Raw genomic sequence first — 18,889 nt, forward strand, 5'->3', positions numbered from 1 at the left:
TCAGGAAAAAGGGGAAAAAAAAACAACAACAAATGGTCCAGAAACATTGTCGTGAGGCCCTGATGTGCACACTAGGGAAGCGATCTCTGAAGTGACTTCCGAGGATATGGTGAACATGGCCTGGAACTCTCTGTCTGGCTTCCTGCTACAGAACTCTCAAGAAGACAAAACAATGTGTCGAAGTCGGGCTTCCTTGGTGGATGTTTCTATTCCTTTGGTCTTTTGTCTGTTTTCAAGCAGATCAAAGCACGTCTTATGAAATGTTTTGGCCCCGGATTAGAATTTAAGATTCACAAAGGTCCAGAGTGGACATTAGTAAAAAAAAAATCATTTTGACCCTTTTGGACCAGGGGTCGGAAGAGGCCAGGTGTATCCCTGCCAGCCCCCCAGAGACATAAAGATGTCTTCCCTGAGGAGTAAGGCTAAGGGTTACTGACAGCTCCCCATCTACCCCCTGCCATGCCGGAGAGCCAAACCTCCCTCTCTTGACTTACGGGACTGGCAGACACAGTGACAGGAGCCTGGCCGAGGAGCCTGGCTGACATCCTGGCCAGGAGTAAAATCCGAACGGAGTGCTGCAGAGAAAGGCAACCGTCAGAGGTTAACCATGACTTTTACGGTTTCGTAATTTCTCCTGAGAGCCGTGGTCTCGGGTCCCCCACAGTCAGCCAGCTGAGCAGACCCTGAAAGGTTTAACTGTCCGGTTGAAGCTACAATAAAGTTTATTTTCGTTAAAACGTGAAATGAGTCTGAGTTTGGATTTTTCAGCCTGGTGGCTTTGTGTAAACAGTTTACTTTACATCGTTTTTGGCTCTTTTTCAATAAACCACCATGATAATCCCATTCACAGACAAAACAGATCACAGGTTAGCAGACAGGCCGCTGTAAAACAGCACGTTACCTGCCCTTTGTGTGAAATGTAAAGATCTGTTTTTAAGAAAGGACTCGTCCATCTCTGTTCTCCGAGTTGAAAACAGGGTTTCTTTGGACTTCTATGGAAGAGAAGAAACACTACATTGTTTAGCTCCTTTTTATACCACAAAAATAGATTTTAATTAAGCACATAAAGTGAGCCGGGCGAGGAGCTGTTATTTTCCAGAGAAGGCATGCTGGCTTTATTCACATTGGAAGAGACCCCAGGAGAATGCCAGAATCACCTATTGCTTACATTTCATTTTAATATGCTCAAGTTCAATAAAAGTTTATCATCTCCATTAAACCAGTACCTATTGGAACTGATTTAATCTCGTTAGCACAAAGAACCACATGAAAGAAAATCAAGTCCCCAGGACAAGATTGTGCATAGCGTGGTTTGTGGGTGTAAATTACATAAAAGAAATGAAGTATCTATTGAAGACAAAGCACCTCTCACGTGCTCTGATGTGTGTGTGTGCATGTGCACGTGTGCGTGTAAGCCTGTGCGTGCGTGTGTGCCATGCATACGTGGGTATCCATAGACCCACACACTCTGCGCCACGACGCTCTGGCTGCCTGCCACCGTGCAGCACGCCCGGGAGGCTGCCAAGCTCGGGAGTCCTGAGCTGCTCAGTGTCACAGCACTGCTCTGCTCCCACACGGACCATGAATTGTGTGACATTTGAACAAACACATGTCATGCATAGGGGTGCGAGTCCAGTGTCCACTGGCAGCAGCACAGTGAGGACATATATCTTGACTCTAGCCCCAGAGACTGCAGCACACACACAGACGCATGCGGACACACACATGCCTTCCTCACAGGGGAAAGGGTCGGCTTGCTCTTCCCTTTCAGCCTACTTTTTTCCATATCCCAGAAAGCCTCCCGACGAAGTTCAAGGCTAGACATGGACAGAGCCCAAGAATCCAGGGATGTTGGGTCTTTTATTCAACATGCACCTTGATCTGGGGACCCAGGCCACAAATGACAAGTTGGTGTGGGGTAACCGGCTTCCCACAGGTGTTTGCTCACCTGAGACACATATGATGGGCCAGTGGATAGGGTAGATGTGATCTGGGGTCTGAGCTCAGTGGAGAGAAGCAAGGCTGCAGGCAGAAGCTGAAGATCTGGGATGGCTATGATTCTCCCTCGGGATCTTTTGAAAATATCTGGTTAAGCTTTGAGTGGGGGATTCTAAGTCCCTCTTACACAGGATGGAGCGTGAGTCATGGAGGACTGAGTGGGTGTGGGTGACAATCCTCTGACTCCATTACTTATTGATTGACGAGAGATTTACAGACCCTCCATTAAGTTCCAGGCATACCAGTAGACCTGTATTGGTCAGCTTGGGCCGCCATATTACACATTTCCATGGTTGGGTGGCTTGAACAACAGAAATTTATCTCTCACACCCTTAGAGCCTGGGAGGTCCCAGATCCAGGAGGCAGCAAGGCAGGTTTCGTTCTGAGACCCCTTCTGGCGTGTAGGCAGCTGCCATCTCACTGCGCTCACATGGCCTCTTGTGCGCATGCGGGAAGAGGGAGCATGTGCGAGCTCTCTGGTGTCTCTTACGAGGGCACTGATGCCATCAGACTGGGGCCCCACCCCATGACCTCATCTAATTCCCTCCCAAAGATCCATCTCCAAATTCTATCATACTAGGGGTTGGGACTTCATGTATGGTTTTCAGAGCACAGACGCTCAGTCCATAACATGACCGTGTGGAGGTCATTGTCCCCCAAGACCTTTACAAAATAGGACCGCATAGCACTCTGGGGAGGAGAGTTGGAAGGAGCAGCCTCCTCTCCTCTCTCACCTCTGCTTGGTGAGCGCCACGTGCTTGTGTCTGTCTCTCAAACGTGCCGAGTTCACCTGCTCTTCCCCTGGAATCACCTTGCCCACCTCAACACATACTGGCCGTCTCAGCCATCAGCTCATGGTCACCTCGTCACAGAAGCCTCCCCCACCTTCCTGTGGGAAATCCTCTTTAGGGGAACCCTCACCCATTATCATATGTAACCTGGTGGGGTTTTTTCATAACACTGAAAACTAGTGAGAAGTATTTTGTGTATTTGTCTCCTTGTTGATCATCTGCAAGTCCCAACAATGTGGGAGTATGACCACAGGGACCTAGTCTTTCGGAACTATTTCTGTGTTCCAAGAAAACTAGGACAGTGCCCAGGCATGGTAGTTGTCAACAAGAAGTGTTGATGAATCCCATGTATCACAAAGACACACAGGGTACACCCAAGGGTGGGAGGTGTGCAGGAGACTAACCCTCTCTGGGGATCTGCGATGGGCCTCGTAGGATGGGAAGGATTTTGTCAGATGGACATACGGGGTGAGGAAGGAAGGTAATCCATCTCTTTGCTCTGAAAAGACTACATTTAGGTTTACAAATTTTTTTTTTAACACAAACTCACAAGCTTCTCTGGAGAGAAGATGGTCTTACTGTAGAATATCAGAACTCCGGCTATCAGGAAGTTCTTCTCAGTGTCTGACTTCAAAGCTGAACTTCTTCCTTCAGCAAATTCAGCCCCCCTTTTTCTGCCTTTTAATAGAAACACTATAAACTCTACTCATTATCCATTCAATGGCAACACCATAAACTCTGCTCGTCACCCTTTACATTGGGAAAAAGACCATGCAAGTGAAAAACAGCAATACTCCTATTTCCAATGTCCTCTTTTAACTTAAAAAATGCTAAATAATGGAGCCTCAGTCGGTTAAGAGTCCCAGATCTTGAGATCATGTCATGATCTCAGGGTTGTGAGATCGAGCCCCACTTTGGGCTCTGTGCTGAGCATGGTAGTCTGCTTGAGATTCTTTCCCTCCCTCTCTCTCTNGCTCCCTTTTTCCTTAAAAAAAAAAAAAAAAAAAAAAAAGCTAAATAATACTGGGGCAGGGAGCAGAATTGTGCTTTATGTCCGTGTGTGGCTCTCTGTTTGGCCTCATGTTACAGAAGCTTCTCAGGTTCTCATGTGGGTGGGAAGTAGTAGGAAAAGCAGAGCAGGGGGCTTTGGGGAGCACCTTGGCTCCAGACACTTGTTCTAAAACTTCATAACCTGAATCCTCGGGGCACAGGCCCTGTTCTGAAAGCTTTGCCGTTCAGTCATTCAGCAGACATTTGATGGCGTCGCCCAGGGACCCAACATTGTGCTTGGTGCTGACTCATCCATGAAGGCGAAGGAGATGCGGCCCCACAGCAGGGCAGGTGGAGTAAGACGTGAGTCCTGCGGGTGGGACTTGTGTGTGTAGAGTGGCACATGGCAAAGGCAGAACAAGACTCGGAAGGCCAGAGAGTCCTCTGAGTGGCGCCTTTCCAGGATGGTGTGGACCATGGCCTCGGTTAGCCTGGCGCATATCAAGGCCTGGGCCAGGGCCTTCTAGAGCTCCTCGGGGACTCGGTGGCCACACAGGCGAGGCAGGAGGTGCCCTCTCTCCACGAGACAGCCCAACGTTGCTTATCTTTCCTTAGGGCAGTGCTCCTGAGGTCCTCTTGGCGGATCAGCTTTGGTCTACTTCTCTAGTGCGCAGAAAACATAAATTAAGGTTCAAAAGCAGGACAGCAGCTAAGAAGAGATCTGACTTTGAAGCTTAGAGCCTTGGGTTGAAGGAAATTCTCTTGGCTGAGTCACAAAGGGAATAAAATGCCATCATAAGGAGAGTAGCTTTAGATTTTCACTTTATCTTCAAAATAAAAGATTAGGGACACAATTCTGGTTGAGATGGCTAAGCGATGCCTGTATAATTGAATTTCATGCTCATTATTTCCCTCTGAAGTGGTGTACACAGGCAGTCATTGGAAAGCAGGTTTAACAAATACACTGGCCAGGGCCCTGCTGAACTTTACACCTTTCCACAATTTTCCAAGTTCCCTCCGCCTCCCCGGCTGCCGTGCGCGACCGTCCGAGGCAGCGCTGAACCAGCCCGTGAACCAGCTCGGTTCGAGAGCGGCTTCTCCTCCACCAGCAAACTTGTCATAGGATCTGCACAGTTTATTTTCTGCACAAGATTAGACATGGTCCGGGGGATACTTTATGCTGTGTTGGGTAGGCAAGTCGTCTGCAGCTCTGACATCTCATCACTGAGCTGTGTCCTAGTCTGAAGGGAGAACACACCAAAGCTCTGGGATATGGTGCATGTGTGGGGGCGGGGGGGGCCCTCGGGAAATGTCTGGACCTTTTGCTTAACTTTGCTATGGACCTAAAATTCCTCTAAAAAAAAAAAAAAGTCTTTTTTTTCCTTTTTTTTTTTTTTTTTTTTTTTAAAGAAGATACCAGGGGAACTGTTGTGTTGTGGGCGCAGTTTGAGCCCTTATTTCCTTTTTTTTTTTTTCCCCTTTTTAAAAAAAGAGGCCTAAAGGAGATTGTTCAGTGCCAGTGAATGAACTGCCTCTACTGAAAATCCAGGAATTGATTGGGAAAAATTCTCAGCTCCTTGAAAACGGCCACATTATTATTATTATTTTTAAGGTTTATTTATTTTAGACAAAGGGAGAGAGAGCACAAGCGGGGGATGGGGCAGGAGGAGAGGAAGAGAATCTTAAGCAGACTCCCCACTGAGCATGGGGCCTGCAGCAGGGCTTGATCTCACGACCCTGAGCTCATGACCAAAATCAAGAGTTGGATGCTTGACCGACTGAGCCACCCAGGCTCAGTTGGTTGTTGTTGTTATTATTATTATTATTAGTGTCAAATCAACTCAAAGCTTGATTTGACAGTAATAATGTCTGTAGATCCCAAGGGGGGGCCTGCTCCTGGATGGGGAGATGGTGGAGTTTCTTATTTGGGCTCTGCTATGTTCACTAGAACTTTGGGGACAAGGCTTCCCGTGCATATCTTTCTTCCCAAGCAAAGGCTTCCGGTGCAGCCTTCTGGCAAGGTGCAGCCTTGCAGGTTCCGTTGGAGCAAGGTCAGGGTTCACGGGTCTCAAGGGTTCACTGCAAGGTCCTGTGAGTCTTCTCTGGGACAGAGGAAGGGAGCGCCTACAACGTGCCAGTCAGCGCTGCGATGCTTCCCTTATATTACCTGAGAGGCATAGGTATCATCGTCCTCACCTGCTGTGCTTCTCAGACTTTCTGTGGGGAAAGACCAAAGACCAGGGCTGATTGGGTTTTGGAGGCTTTAAAAATGTTTCCTTTTTCTTTCTCCATGTTGTCACAGACCTGGACTTTTGGTCCATACCCCGTGCACTGAGATCGCCCAAGGATCACGTGCATGGATGTTCCAGCAAGAGACAAGTTGCTATAAGACGTCGTACTGAACCTTATGAGGAGGTGGGAGCTCTGCACCAGCACCTGATTGTCAGAGAAAGGAAGCACCCTGCCTCAGCTTGGGGAGCGGATCTGCAAATCCAGTCCAGGTCAGGATAACTCCAGCCCCTCTGCTCTGTATCTAACCGTGGAGAACACTGTGAAAAGTACCTCTGACCCTTGAACAACATGGGTTTGAACTGCATGGATCCATTTATATGTGGCTTGTTTTCAGTAAATACAGTACGCACTGTAACTATATCTTCCTTTCCTTACAATTGTCTTAATAACACTTTCTTTTCTCCAGCTTCCTTTCTTACGAGGATACAGTATAGAGTACACACAACATACGAAACGTGTTCATTGACTGTGTTGTTGGCAAGGCTCCTGGTCAACAGCAGGGTATTAGTAGTTCGGTTTTGGGGGAGTCAGAAGTTATTTGTGGATTTCCAACTTCCCCGGGGCAGGGGTTGGCGCACCTCACCCGCACGGTATTCAAGGGTCAGCCCTAATTAGGCCAGAGTCATTCCCTAGATTTCCAGTGAATTCTTGTGGAAATGAAACAGAAGGAAGGAGAACCTCTCACTTCCCGAAATTCTAGTCTCCTGATTCAACTCAAACTAATCAGGTTCATTACCCCCAACCCTTCCAGGGAAGCCTAGGCATCTTGGTGGCTCTTCTGTTTTCTTGCCAACCTCTTCCCTGCTGCAGCTCCCCTCACTCACCCCTTCCCACCAGTCCCTTAGTGTGGAGCATGGAATTCAAGGAGGTGAGGGGAGAGCAGAATCAGAAGAGTGAAATACATTATAATGTCCAGAGAGCCCTCAGGAATCCAAACATAGTAAAATTATTATGTTTAATGTAAAAATGGAACTTCAAATAATTCTGCTCTGTGTTTAATAACAACAGGTAGGGCTCAGCTAAGCCAAGTCAGCCAGGTCTTCTCGGCCAGGCGGCCTGACTTCTCTTAGCGAAAAGAGAAAGCAAAGGAGAGCTCTTGAAGGTTAATAGAATCTATCACCTCCTCAAGAATGCAAACTGTGTAAATACTCAGGTTTTAAAATAAAATCCCCCGAAGCCAGCGTTGCAAAATGAGGTCAGCCCGGCCTGGCAGGGCCTTCTGTGCCGTGCGGCAGTGTGTCTTGAGATCAGAACATCCCCGATGTATAGACGCAGCCTTTGCCTCTAGATTGTATATCGAAACCACAAAAGCAGAACTCCCATAGTTCAAGTTTATAGAAATACGTGACAATGTTTGAAGCAGTTTAGCTGAGACTAAAACAGTCTGACATCCCAGTCTTGGGGAAGATGATGGAAATTTCTTAATTTCTATGGAAAATTGAAAAAAAATTCTTCTCAGGTGTTTCCACTGGCCACCCAAGTGCTGCCCTGAGGCTGCTGTTCTCCTGTGGGTTTGGAAAATCATGCGGAGATACAGAGACCCTGCTTAAGATGTCAGCTACGTCTTAGAGTTCCATGTCTCAGCCTGTGTTGGTCACCTTCCGTTTGCCCACCCATCTCCAGAGTCATTCTCCATACGTCTCTGCTTTGCCTGGTGCCCAGGAAACTGATCCCAGTGGATTGTATTACCTGGGCTCCCCTCACCTCTGACTTCAGCTGGATTCGGCCAGCAGGAGATTAGAGGACAGGAGAAAAGACAGGGCAGGTGCCATTCCCTAGAGGGGCTCCTCTTCCGTGTCCCCAGGTCTCTGAAGGCTCTCCCACACTATCATTCTCTCCCATTGTCCCTTTTTGGCTAAGGTAAGAGGTAACAGTTTTCCACTGGGTCACTTGCTATAGACCCGTCTGTTTCCTGTAGGATCTATCTGTTTTCATTAGTCTTTTTTTATAGCATTTTTATTTATTTATTAGAGAGAGAGAACGCACAGAGGGAGAGTGAGAGTGAGAAGAAGGCTCCCTGTGAGCAGAGACCTCCCCTCTGATGTGAGCTCGATCCCAGGACTCAGATCATGACCTGAGTCAAAGGCAGACGCTTCACCGACTGAGCCACCCAGGCACCCGAGGACCGGTCTGTTTTCTGTAGGGACCCTGGGTGATAGGCAGACTTGCCCCTTAACCTTAAGCCATGGCCAAGAGCTTCTGTGTCCCCATCTTAATTTGTGTATCATAATACTATATTAATTGTGCATAGGATAGATGAGCTAAGCTCATATTGGTAAGAACAACAGAAAAGGGTCATTTCTTTCTATTTTCAAGCATTTTTTTTTCATATTCCTTCCGATCATTTGTTGGTGGTAAAAGGAGACAGTGCTTTATTAATTTGTCCTTTTTTTCTGTTCTGGACTGATCCCACCCTCATCATCCCACTCATTTTTCATAGCAGGGTCAAACATTTGTCTATATTGCATATGGTCAAACTCATGTTGTCAAGGGGTGTCTGTGGCTGCTTCTCGATTTCCTGTTGCCACTGCTGTGTTTGGGTCATTTGAGGAATGTCTTTGAACTTAAAGCAGAGGCTCTCTTAGGGAAATGCCAGTCTCTCGGGGCTTCTCTGCCTGATTCCTTATGACCATCCTCCTTCCTCTCTTCTGACCAGGTTTGTCGGTAGGGATAACGGGAAGTTCATGCGTCCTCATGGCAATGCTTTACGAGGCCTTGGGTCCATCACTGTCTCTGGGTCCACACTGGTCTCTGCCCTGGGTTGATGATGAGGTCTGTTCCCTGGGCATCCACATACCAGTGGCCCCTCACCTAGGTCCAATCCCTTCTGGCCTTTTGGAGCATTGTTGATATCCTGGTCCTGCCCTTTGGTCATAAAGTTTCTGCATTCTGTTCTGACCCCTCTGCTGATCTCTTGAAACTTGCAGCCGCTCCGTACCCGCCACCAGAGCTTACAGGACCTCTAACACCCTCCACACCATATACCAAGTACGGACAGCCCAGAATCCACCACAGCCCACCTACCTTGGCTCATGGGTTCCATATCGGTCTGGTACCCAGTTAAACCTGAAGCATTTGGAAGGGTGTTTGAAATGGTCCCAGTCTGTTGCCAGAGAGGGGAGGAATGAGCTGGCTTGCAGTGGGATGACCCAGACTTTTTGTTTTTAACCTATTAATGCTCTGACAAGCAGTTTTGAACTGAAGGGATGGTTGGGACTCGTGCTCCTGACTTCTTTTTTCCTCCTCCTCCTCCTCTTCTTCCCTTCATAGCTCTTGCTCCTGCACACAGACTCGTTCTCCACTTCCTCCTAAGGCATTCAGGGGCCCCTTGCTTGGGGTATCTGGTTTTATCTGCTTGGGAATTACAATAAAACTTGATATTCGAATCTCCGAACTCTGCTTTTAATAGGTCAGAGGAACTTTGGCAGTTGGTAATCTTTTTCATTTCTCAACAAAGACTGGCTTTCAAGATTATCATTTCTTTTTTTTTTTTTTTTTTTTTAAAGATTTTATTTATTCGACAGAGATAGAGACAGCCAGCGAGAGAGGGAACACAAGCAGGGGGAGTGGGAGAGGAAGAAGCAGGCTCACAGCAGAGGAGCCTGATGTGGGGCTCGATCCCATAACGCCGAGATCACGCCCTGAGCCGAAGGCAGACGCTTAACCGCTGTGCCACCCAGGCGCCCCTCAAGATTATCATTTCTGTAGGAAGAATTAGAGCCGCAGGACTCCTGTATGTGTGCTCTCCCCTCCCCTCTCCCGTCTTTCCCCTCCCCTCTCCCGTCTCTCCCCTCCCTCCCTTCCATCTTTCCTCCCTACACCCCCTCCTTCCTTCCTTCCATCCATCATGGTCCTTCCTCCCTTCCATCATTCCTTCCTCCCGTCCATCCACTCTCCCATCCTTCCTCCTTTCCCTCCTCCCTCCCTCCCTCCCTCCCTTCCCTTCCTTCCATCCATCCATCCATCCATCCATCCATCCATCCATCATGGTCCTTCCTCCTTTCCATCATCCCTCCCTCCCTCCCTTCCTCCCTCCCCCCCTTTCTTTCTTTCTCTCAGCAAATATCGATGGAGTGCTCACGACATCCACACCATGCCCATTTCCTTTGCAGTAAAAAATAGGGTCCACCGTAGTGTTTGGAAAGCTGCCTTACACACATACTGGGTGTGTTCCATCAAGGAGAATGGGACCCAAATAAAAATTACTGTCAGACATTTCGGTAAGACGTGTTTTTGTTTTGGTTTGTTTTCCTCATGAGAGCTAGATCCTGAGTGTAACTTTAATCGGAGCCTGTAAATGTTTTCATGATATTATAGACATGCAGATTTTATAAACGTGTGTTTAGGTCCAAGAGATGAGAGAAGAGACAATCATCAGAATCTTCGGGCGGGGAGGGGTGGACGGTGTAATTACAGACGACATGGTAGTAAATCCGCGTGTCATCTTCCTAGAGAAGTGACGGCCCCACTGGATAGTCGGATGGTGAAACCACGGCATCTGTGCCACCTGCTCTTCCGATGTCAGTGCTGGAGCTCAGACCCGCAGTCCCTTACTTGCCTGATAATGTCAGCCCCCTCCTTCTCCCAGCTGCCCATAATTCCCCACCAGTCTGTGTTCTCTTGTGCAACCAGCATCATCCGGGGGAAGAGGGTGGACCTAATTTTAGAATTTAGTTTGGCCCTTATAAGCAGTAAATTTTAAATTCCAGCCGCATTTTTTGAAGCTAAGGGGGCTGCTATTATGAGATGGGTGACTCAGGAACGGGCCATCGCTTATTCCCTGCAAGTTCTCAGGGCTACGGTGTAAGGGGGGGGAGGAAAAGGATGGGCAAAGGACTTTGCAAAACAGAAAGGCTGGGAACAGCCTTGAAAACCGAGGAGCAGCAAGGAAATCACATCTCACCCGCCTTCAGAGTGGACTAGTGGACTAGCTGACGTAACTCAGGCTTGAAGATCAGGCCGTGACTTTTGGGATACCACCAACCTGGGTGGACATGGGGTGGTATTTCTAGAAAGCCTTGCAGTGGAGATTAGAATAAAGAGTTGTGTTTTTTTTTGTGGGTTTTTTTGTTTTGTTTTGTTTTGTTTTTGCAGAGAGTAGGGGGCAAGGGGAGAAGTGGAGCCCCGTGGAACTCCTCACTTGGGTTTTAAGGAAGCTCATATTAAACATACATGTGTGAGTCCCCCCCCCCATGTGATGATTTCAGTCTAATGGAAGAGACCAGTGTTTTAAAGTCTTATCCCCTAATTAGGTGAGTGCAGAATGAGGTCCTAAGATTGTATGTGGGCAAAAGAGACTGACCTCGTGTGGGATGGAGAGGGCAGGTATCAGACAAAGCCTCCCCAGGAAGTGAAGGGGGGGTCAGTAGGAGGGGCAGGTTAGCCCTGGGGCAGGGCAGGGGGGGAAGGGAGTGGGGAAGTATTACAGATGGAGGGACCACCGTATGCAAAGCACATGCTGGGAAGAAACGTGGGCATTCCAAGAACTGACAGGAGGTCAGAGTGGCCAGTGGGTCAGGAGCAAGGCGGAGCATGGGGGAGGATGACCTGGAGAGACAGCAGGGTTTCCCTGGACCGGGACTTTTATCCGCTGGGCACATGGAGAAGTCCAGCCAAGGTTTTAAGTAAGGCAGGCATGCAGTCAGAGCTGCTATTGCAAGGGATCATGTTGGCTTCAGTGCAGAAAGATTAGAGCGGAAGGCAGAGTGAATGCAGGGAAACCTCTGGAAGGCTCTTTAGGCTGATACTTTTTGGACTCTTACCATGTGCCAAGTACTGTTCTACATTCTTTGCAGCATGAACATATTAAATCCTCACATAGCCCTATGAGGTAGGCATTATACCCATTTTGCAGGTGAAGAAATCAAGGCACAGAGAGACTGGCTTTCCCAAGGTCAGCCCGCAGGTGCTGTGCTTGGAGCAGCGCAGTGTCAGTAGAGACGGTGCAGAGGGCACAGAGCTGAGGGAGGAGCTGATGGATGGGCATGGGGGAGGCAGATGCTACCAGTGGAGCTCTCAAGCTTCCCAGCTGATGATAGAAGATGGCTGGAAAGAGCCCTCCTTAAGATTGAGTAACAGGGCACCGGTTACATGGCTAGTAAGAGGAAGAAACAGAATCCAAACTGGGCATTCTAGCTTTGGGGGGCTAGGATCTGTGCAGCAACAAAAACTCAACTGAGCAATGTAAAAGATCACATTGGTTTTATCGAATGAGGCATGCATCGGACAGCAGCCCATCTGGCAAAGAGAAAGGGGCTCCATGGAGCAGCAGAAAAGGAAAGGTTTCTCAAGGCAGATGGGGAGCGGGGGGGGGGAAAAAGGAAATTATTAGCAAACAATGCATTGTTTTAGGCAAGCTTGCCCTCCTAAGGGGAATGGAAGGGGTCTATCAGTGAATTTCCTAGTCCTGACCAGGAAATTCTGTGTCGATTGGATAAAGGTTGCATTCCTGGGGGAGGCTGGAACTGCGGTTAGGTTAGGTATTAAGTTTTCGTTTGCTGACATGGGGCCTTTAACATAAGGGACTCCATTTTGGACCTATGGTTTTCTTTTTAGTGGCTCTTGACCAGTGCAATATGATGCATCTTTTCCTAAATATGCTGTGGGACGATGGAAGCGACATAGCATGCTCCAAGGCCAAGAGCATAGTTCAGACCCTCATTAGGATATTTTCTTTTTGGGGCGCCTGGGTGGCTCAGTTGGTGAAGCATCTGCCTTCCGCTCAGGTCATGATCCTGGAGTCCTGGGTTTGAGCTCGTGTGCAGCTCCCTGCTCAGCGGGGAGTCTGCTTGTCTCTTCCCCCCACTCATGTTCTCTCTCTTTCTCTCTCTCTCTCTCTCAAATGAATAAATAAAATCTTAAAAAAAAAAAAAAAGGAAATTTTCTTTCTCCCAGAGTCATTTTAGACCACCAGCTGCCAGTCGCCCTTCCCTATGTGATGGTGTAAGACTATTAATAATCAGGCTCCCAGAGAGGGCTAACATGATCCCAGGTTTATTTGGCCATTGGATGTATGACTTGGGCACATAGTTCTTCTCTGTGACTTACTTTCCTTATCTCTATATAATTTTACCTTCTTTGTGAGATTCTTATAAGGCTTAAACAAATCTATCATCTATCTATATCTTAGAATAAGACCTGGTATACAGTAAGTGCTATGTAAGTGCTTGCTACTATTATTTCTGTGGTTATTGTTGTTAACAGCGTTAACTTTTGTTTCTACTCTGGTTGTGCTGGTTGCTTTAATACACCCTCCCCTTCCCCTGCTCCGTTTTCCAAGAAGGATGTTAACTTTTGTTCCTTGTACTCCCCCGCCCTGCCCAACTCTGGATATTCTATCAGGACTCCGCGTTTTGTGGGAACTGTTTGTAAACTTCTGCATGTTAATCATCCCCAGTCTAAATGCCCTGAGGGAGGTCTGACATTGTGGCCGCGGTTCCCATCCAAACTGTCCAGCTATTTCAAGTGCCCCGAGTCCCTCTTCACTTAGAATCCAGGGCAATGGTCATTTCTCCCTGGTTGCAGAATGAATGCAGATATGGGGACATCAGATCTGTTTTATCCACGAAGGCCTGGATAAATGCCCCCTCTTTTGTTCCTTAGGATCCTCAGTCCGTTAGTTGATTGACTCCCCAGGTGAAATCAAAGAGCATCCTTTACCTGTAAGCACAAGGCCCTGCGGTGGGCAGGGTGGAGGGTTAAGATACAAGCTTAAAGTCTGGCTTGACACAGTTTACACTGGACACACGTGGAGACCGTGAACAAATACTTCAGGGTGGAAGAACAGAGATAGCACAATTTGCAATATTTGTCTCTTCCTTCTGGCTTTTCAGAGACATAATGATGATGCAGATCACAGGTGTCTGGCGTCTGTTGGGCTCTGTGTGTCAGGAACTTGAAGCTCTTGGCCTGTATTATCTCATTTGACCCCAAAAAAGGCTATCAGGGGGGCATTTGTTAGCATCCCCACTTAGAGACGCTAAGGGACTTTCCCAAGGTCACGCAGCATTAGAGTACTTGCAGCATTAATTTGAATATCATCTTGGAGGCCAGCAAAGTTTGCTTCATTTACTACTGTTCTCCATCAGCAGTTCACTGATGGTGACATTCATTGACAGCTTCTCTTGTAGCTTTCTCGAAGTGTCCTTGATTTTTCACATACTTCCCTCCCCCATGGAACGATTTCTTCACCCTTCAGTGATCTAATATATATTCATTACGTATTTACTCTGAGTGAATTAGTTCCCAAGAATTTCTCTCTTTACAGGAAGTGATCTAAATAGGTAGGTCAGAGTTCCTTGAGTGGCTTCCTTTAAATGAATTCTGGCAACCACTAGAAAGAGGTCACTGCAGAAGAACAACGTTTGCAAACTTTCCTCCACCAATCCAACTAAAAGAGCAAAAGAGAAGTGTTTGAAAATAGCCAAGGGGGGTGGGGAATGAAGGAAGGAAAAAGAAGAAAAGAGTATGCTAGTAGTATTCAAATTAGAGAATGACTACAGTCTCACACCCATAATCTTGGAGTATCATCTGGAAACGAGAGAAATGGACCACTGTAGGAATCAATGCATAATGTCAACACATTGACCACACCAGAAACTACACGGAGGGTGAACATGATAGAAGAAAGATGATAGCAGAATCTCATTGTTCTGTCCGAAACCAGGAAAGTGGCTTAAGGAGAAGAAAGAGGCAAATCTAGGTGACAAAAAGAAAGCAGTCAGCTAACATGAAACAACAAACATGGCGGTCACTTTGGAATGGATGTTCTTCCTAACTAGCATGGCTTCACTCTGAGTCAGGAGAGGCTGGGGGAGAAAACCTGCTAGAACTTACTGAGCTGTTTTCACCTGAATGGGGGAAAGCAAGAGCAAAGCTCTGCCAGAGCTGATTACCTCTAACAAGAAACTGAGATGCATCAGAATGGAAAGAGGAAAGAAGAAAGAAAGAGGGGCGCCTGGGTGGCTCAGTCGGTGAAGCGTCTGCCTTCAGCTCAGGTCATGATCCCAGGGTCCTGGGATCGAGCCCCATGTCTGGCTCCCTGCTTCTCCCTCTCCCTGACGCTCTGCCTACTTGTGATCCCTCTCTCTCTCTCTCTCTGTCAAATTAATAAATAAAATCTTAAAAAAAAAAAAGAAGAAGAAAGAAAGAATCCCAGAACCAGGGAAAGAGCAGGTATGCACGGATGAGACGCACACAGTCTCCTCTGTGTTCCAGCGTTCGTTAGTGGCACATGTCACCTACTACTGGACCTACTGCCTGGCTGGCAGGGAAGTGGAAGGGGCTTTGGTTTAGAGAAGGTAGTGACCTGGGAGAGGATATATTTACAACTGTCTTCATCAGAAGTAAAGACAGGATGGCAGTCTCTAAACTGGGACCAAATTCCCAGATGTAAAGGCACAGATGTGGGATAATTCCGTAGCTAGACAGGGGAAATGTTAGTATAGGATTTTTTTTAAAAGATTTTACTTATTTATTTGTCCAAGAGAGTGAGCGAACGAGCACAAGCAGGGGGAGTGGCAGGCAGAGGGAGAAGAAGGCTCCCCGCTGAGCTGGGAGCCGGACTTGGGGCTCGATCCCAGGACCCCGGGATCACGACCTGAGCCGAAGGCAGATGCTTTGACTGAGCCACCCAGGCGCCCCGAGCGTAGGATTTTTTTTTTTTTATGACTTTATAATACAAAGTAACAGAGACAGAATTCACCTGTTATAAACGTGGATAGCAGCGGATAACCCTCCCCCTGCACCCCTCTCCTCTCCCAACGAGGAACATAAAGTACGCTTCCGCATTCTAGAGAAGTCTACACAGAGCTTCCTACCCAAAGATGAATAATGTGAACAGAAGCCACAGCGGCCACGATGTACAAATATTGTGAGCTCCCCCACCGCTTATGCCCGCAGTAGAAATGCAGCATGTAGAAGGTTGATAAAAAAATCCATTCCTCTTTTTAAGCCCTGCTAGGTTGTCGTTCAGATATAAAAGCCGCAGTCTGGCATGTTCACATACTCAGGGACTCAGAGAATACAGTTCACTTGAGGGAAGGTTTTTAGATAAAATACAGGATTCCCGGCTAAATGTGAATTTCAGATAAACAGTGAATAATATTTTAAGATAAGTGTCCCACGTGTTGCACGCTATACACTTACACTAAAAGTAGTGATTCATTGTTTATCTAAAATTCATATTCCACTGGGAGCTTTGTGATTTTGTTGGCTGAATCTGGCAACGTCAATACAACCCATTTCGAACCATCTATTTCATGAGGACATTTAGCCGTTTAAGTGCTAAGTCAACGGGGAGAAAAAGAAAACCAAGAAGCTGGACTCTAAAAGCATTCGTATGAGCGTCCACTCTATTTAAGTACAGATCCAAAGGGGAAAAACTGAGAATTATGGTTTCAGAGAGAAGTATAAATATTACTAACCTTGAGAGAAAACATACACTGTCAATATACATATGTAAATGTGTGTGTATATAGAATATGTTAAAATGCTATTCCGACACAAATTTGGAGGAGGAGGGATGAGCTGTGGCCATAAGCGAGCTGATTTTCTTACCTCGCCCAGCAAGCAGCTATTAGATGCTGCTCTATGTTAACGTTGATTAATGAAGAGTGAGCATCAGAGGGTAGTCACAGCTTAGGACTGGCGTGGGCTCCCAGGTCAGGAAAAGTCTAAACCGTGGTCTGAAGGTGCATTTGGGCTGCAGAGCGTCAAGACAAGTTCCATCTGACTTCACCAATAAGTGAGACGTGTTGACTCACATAACCGCAGGGTCACATTTTGTGAGCACACCCGTGACTCGTTTGACTCAGGGGCTCAGCTATGTTCTCAGGAATTGGTGTCTTTGCCTCCTTTGCCTTTCCTTCCTTGACATCAGCTTTGTGCTGGGTGGGGGGCTGCCCAGGCTTGGTTGGCAAAGTGCGTGCCAAAAACATCTGGGATAATATGCTCCCTCGGTCAAATCTAAGGATCTAGAGAGAAAGTTATTGCTTTCCTGTCTTTCAGAAAGAGTGAGGAACTGGGTTTTGATGGTTTTGTTGTTGTTGTTTTCTTTTTTCTTCTTTCTTTCCTTTCTTTTTTTTTCCCCAGAAGCTCTCAGAACCTACCCCTCCCCCCCTTGTATCTTATTGGCATAAATTGGGTCACAGGGCCATTTCTCATGATGAATGTGAAGCTGGTTAATTTAGGTGTGAGTCACATGCCCTACTCCTGGAACTAGGGGATGGGGACAACTCTCCCCATACCTGGGCTTTGCTGGTGAGGACTGGGTTCACAATGAAAAGTCAGGTCATTACCAACAGAATGGCAAGTAGACTTGGAGGAAGCATCCACGTGTCCACTGTAAGTGCCGTAATCAAGATTAGTTTGAAAATCTGTACAGAAAGTGCCTGTTGACAATCTGTTGTCTTTCTGTCAGTTCACCTCAGTAAACTTTCTCACCTGCCTAAAAATTTGCCTTTTTCTTTCTTAAGCCTCAGAAAGGTTTGTTTGCCTGCATTTAGGGGCCATGTTATATAAAGAATGAATATCCGAAAATACTAGCCCCAAATCTAGCATAATGGGAACAGCAGATTGTCCCCTCCCATGACATGCTCCTGGGGCGTATGATCATGGGATGGAAGTGTAGGTAGGATGATCTTCACTATTTAAATGATTCTTGATCTTTCTCTCTTCAAGGAGCATGTCTAATAGGGTAATTTAAGGGAAATACACTGAGACTATGTTTACTATCTGAAGTTATAACCACTGTAGGAACTGGGGGAAAAAAGACTATAAACCTTAAAAGTTATCAGAGAGAGGAATTTGTTGTTGTTTTAAAGAAGAAACAGACCAGAAAGCAAAAGATACTAAATTTAAAAAAAAAAAAAAAAAAGCAAGGGCCCATTAAAAGCAAAGTAGAACGTAAAGTAAGAAGGGGGAAAAAAAAAAGAGTGGTACTTTATAATGGTAACTGTCACAAATGCAAATGCTATTGGATCAATACACATAAAGCAACCCGCTGAATAAAGAGAGGCAACACTAGGCAGAAACACACAGTAACATGCAACTTTCCCTCACGCCTTACGACACATGGCATAACTTTAAACAGAAAGGAGTAAGCATACAGTGAATCTGACTAATGTAACACGGATAATCTAATAAATGTAGAACGAACTCCAGGTCCCGATGAAACAGAAAATAGACATTTTTTCCAAGTGCCATGATGATATAGTAGGACGTTAAAAAAAACCACAATAAATTCGAATAAGTAGAAATAATACAGACCTCATTCTCTCAACTACATTGTAATAAAGCATAAAATCGCAAAATAGAGTCAAGCAAACAAAAATCCCAAGTACTTGGTAGTAAAAGAGAAAAAAAAAAAGAAAAGAAAAAGTCTTAAAGCTACTTTTGGATCAGTGAGAAAATTCAAAGCAGAATTGCACATTTTCTTAAATAACCATAAAAAACAGGGAAGAAAATACTTTTGTGGATAAAGGGGACGTTCACAGTCTTAAATACATGATGAAAAGTAAAATGAGAATTTGGCATTCAAATCATGGAGTGGAAAAAAAGCTGGGTCTAATAAAACCAGTATGTGTGAGGCAGTTAAAAAAAATTAAAGAGATCTATATTAATTAAGGGAAAAGGGTGAAAGCGCAAACAGGCAAATTTAGAAATGAGACAAGTGAAACAAACATAAAGATGTTCCTGAAACAAACATAAGAGAATGCATTTTTAAACTCCAGGCAAAATGTGAAAACCCGATATAAATGATGATATTTACCCCCCTAGGGAATTTAGAAACAACCAAAACTGACCTCAGAAGAGAGAGA

The 18,889-nt window shown here is 46.3% G+C and overlaps 1 long non-coding RNA gene across 1 annotated transcript in view; it reads left to right on the forward strand.

Annotated features, from left to right (window-relative positions):
- Window positions 1-18,889, forward strand: part of LOC109490988 — a 128,063-nt gene that overhangs the window by 95,892 nt on the left and 13,282 nt on the right. The window contains exon 2 of the long non-coding RNA XR_002144367.2: window positions 6,082-6,280. This is a non-coding gene — a long non-coding RNA (uncharacterized LOC109490988). The remainder of the gene's footprint in view (window positions 1-6,081; window positions 6,281-18,889) is intronic.

The sequence above is a fragment of the Ailuropoda melanoleuca genome, chromosome 17, assembly GCF_002007445.2.
Source record: "Ailuropoda melanoleuca isolate Jingjing chromosome 17, ASM200744v2, whole genome shotgun sequence".
NCBI classification, from domain to species: Eukaryota; Metazoa; Chordata; class Mammalia; order Carnivora; family Ursidae; genus Ailuropoda; species Ailuropoda melanoleuca.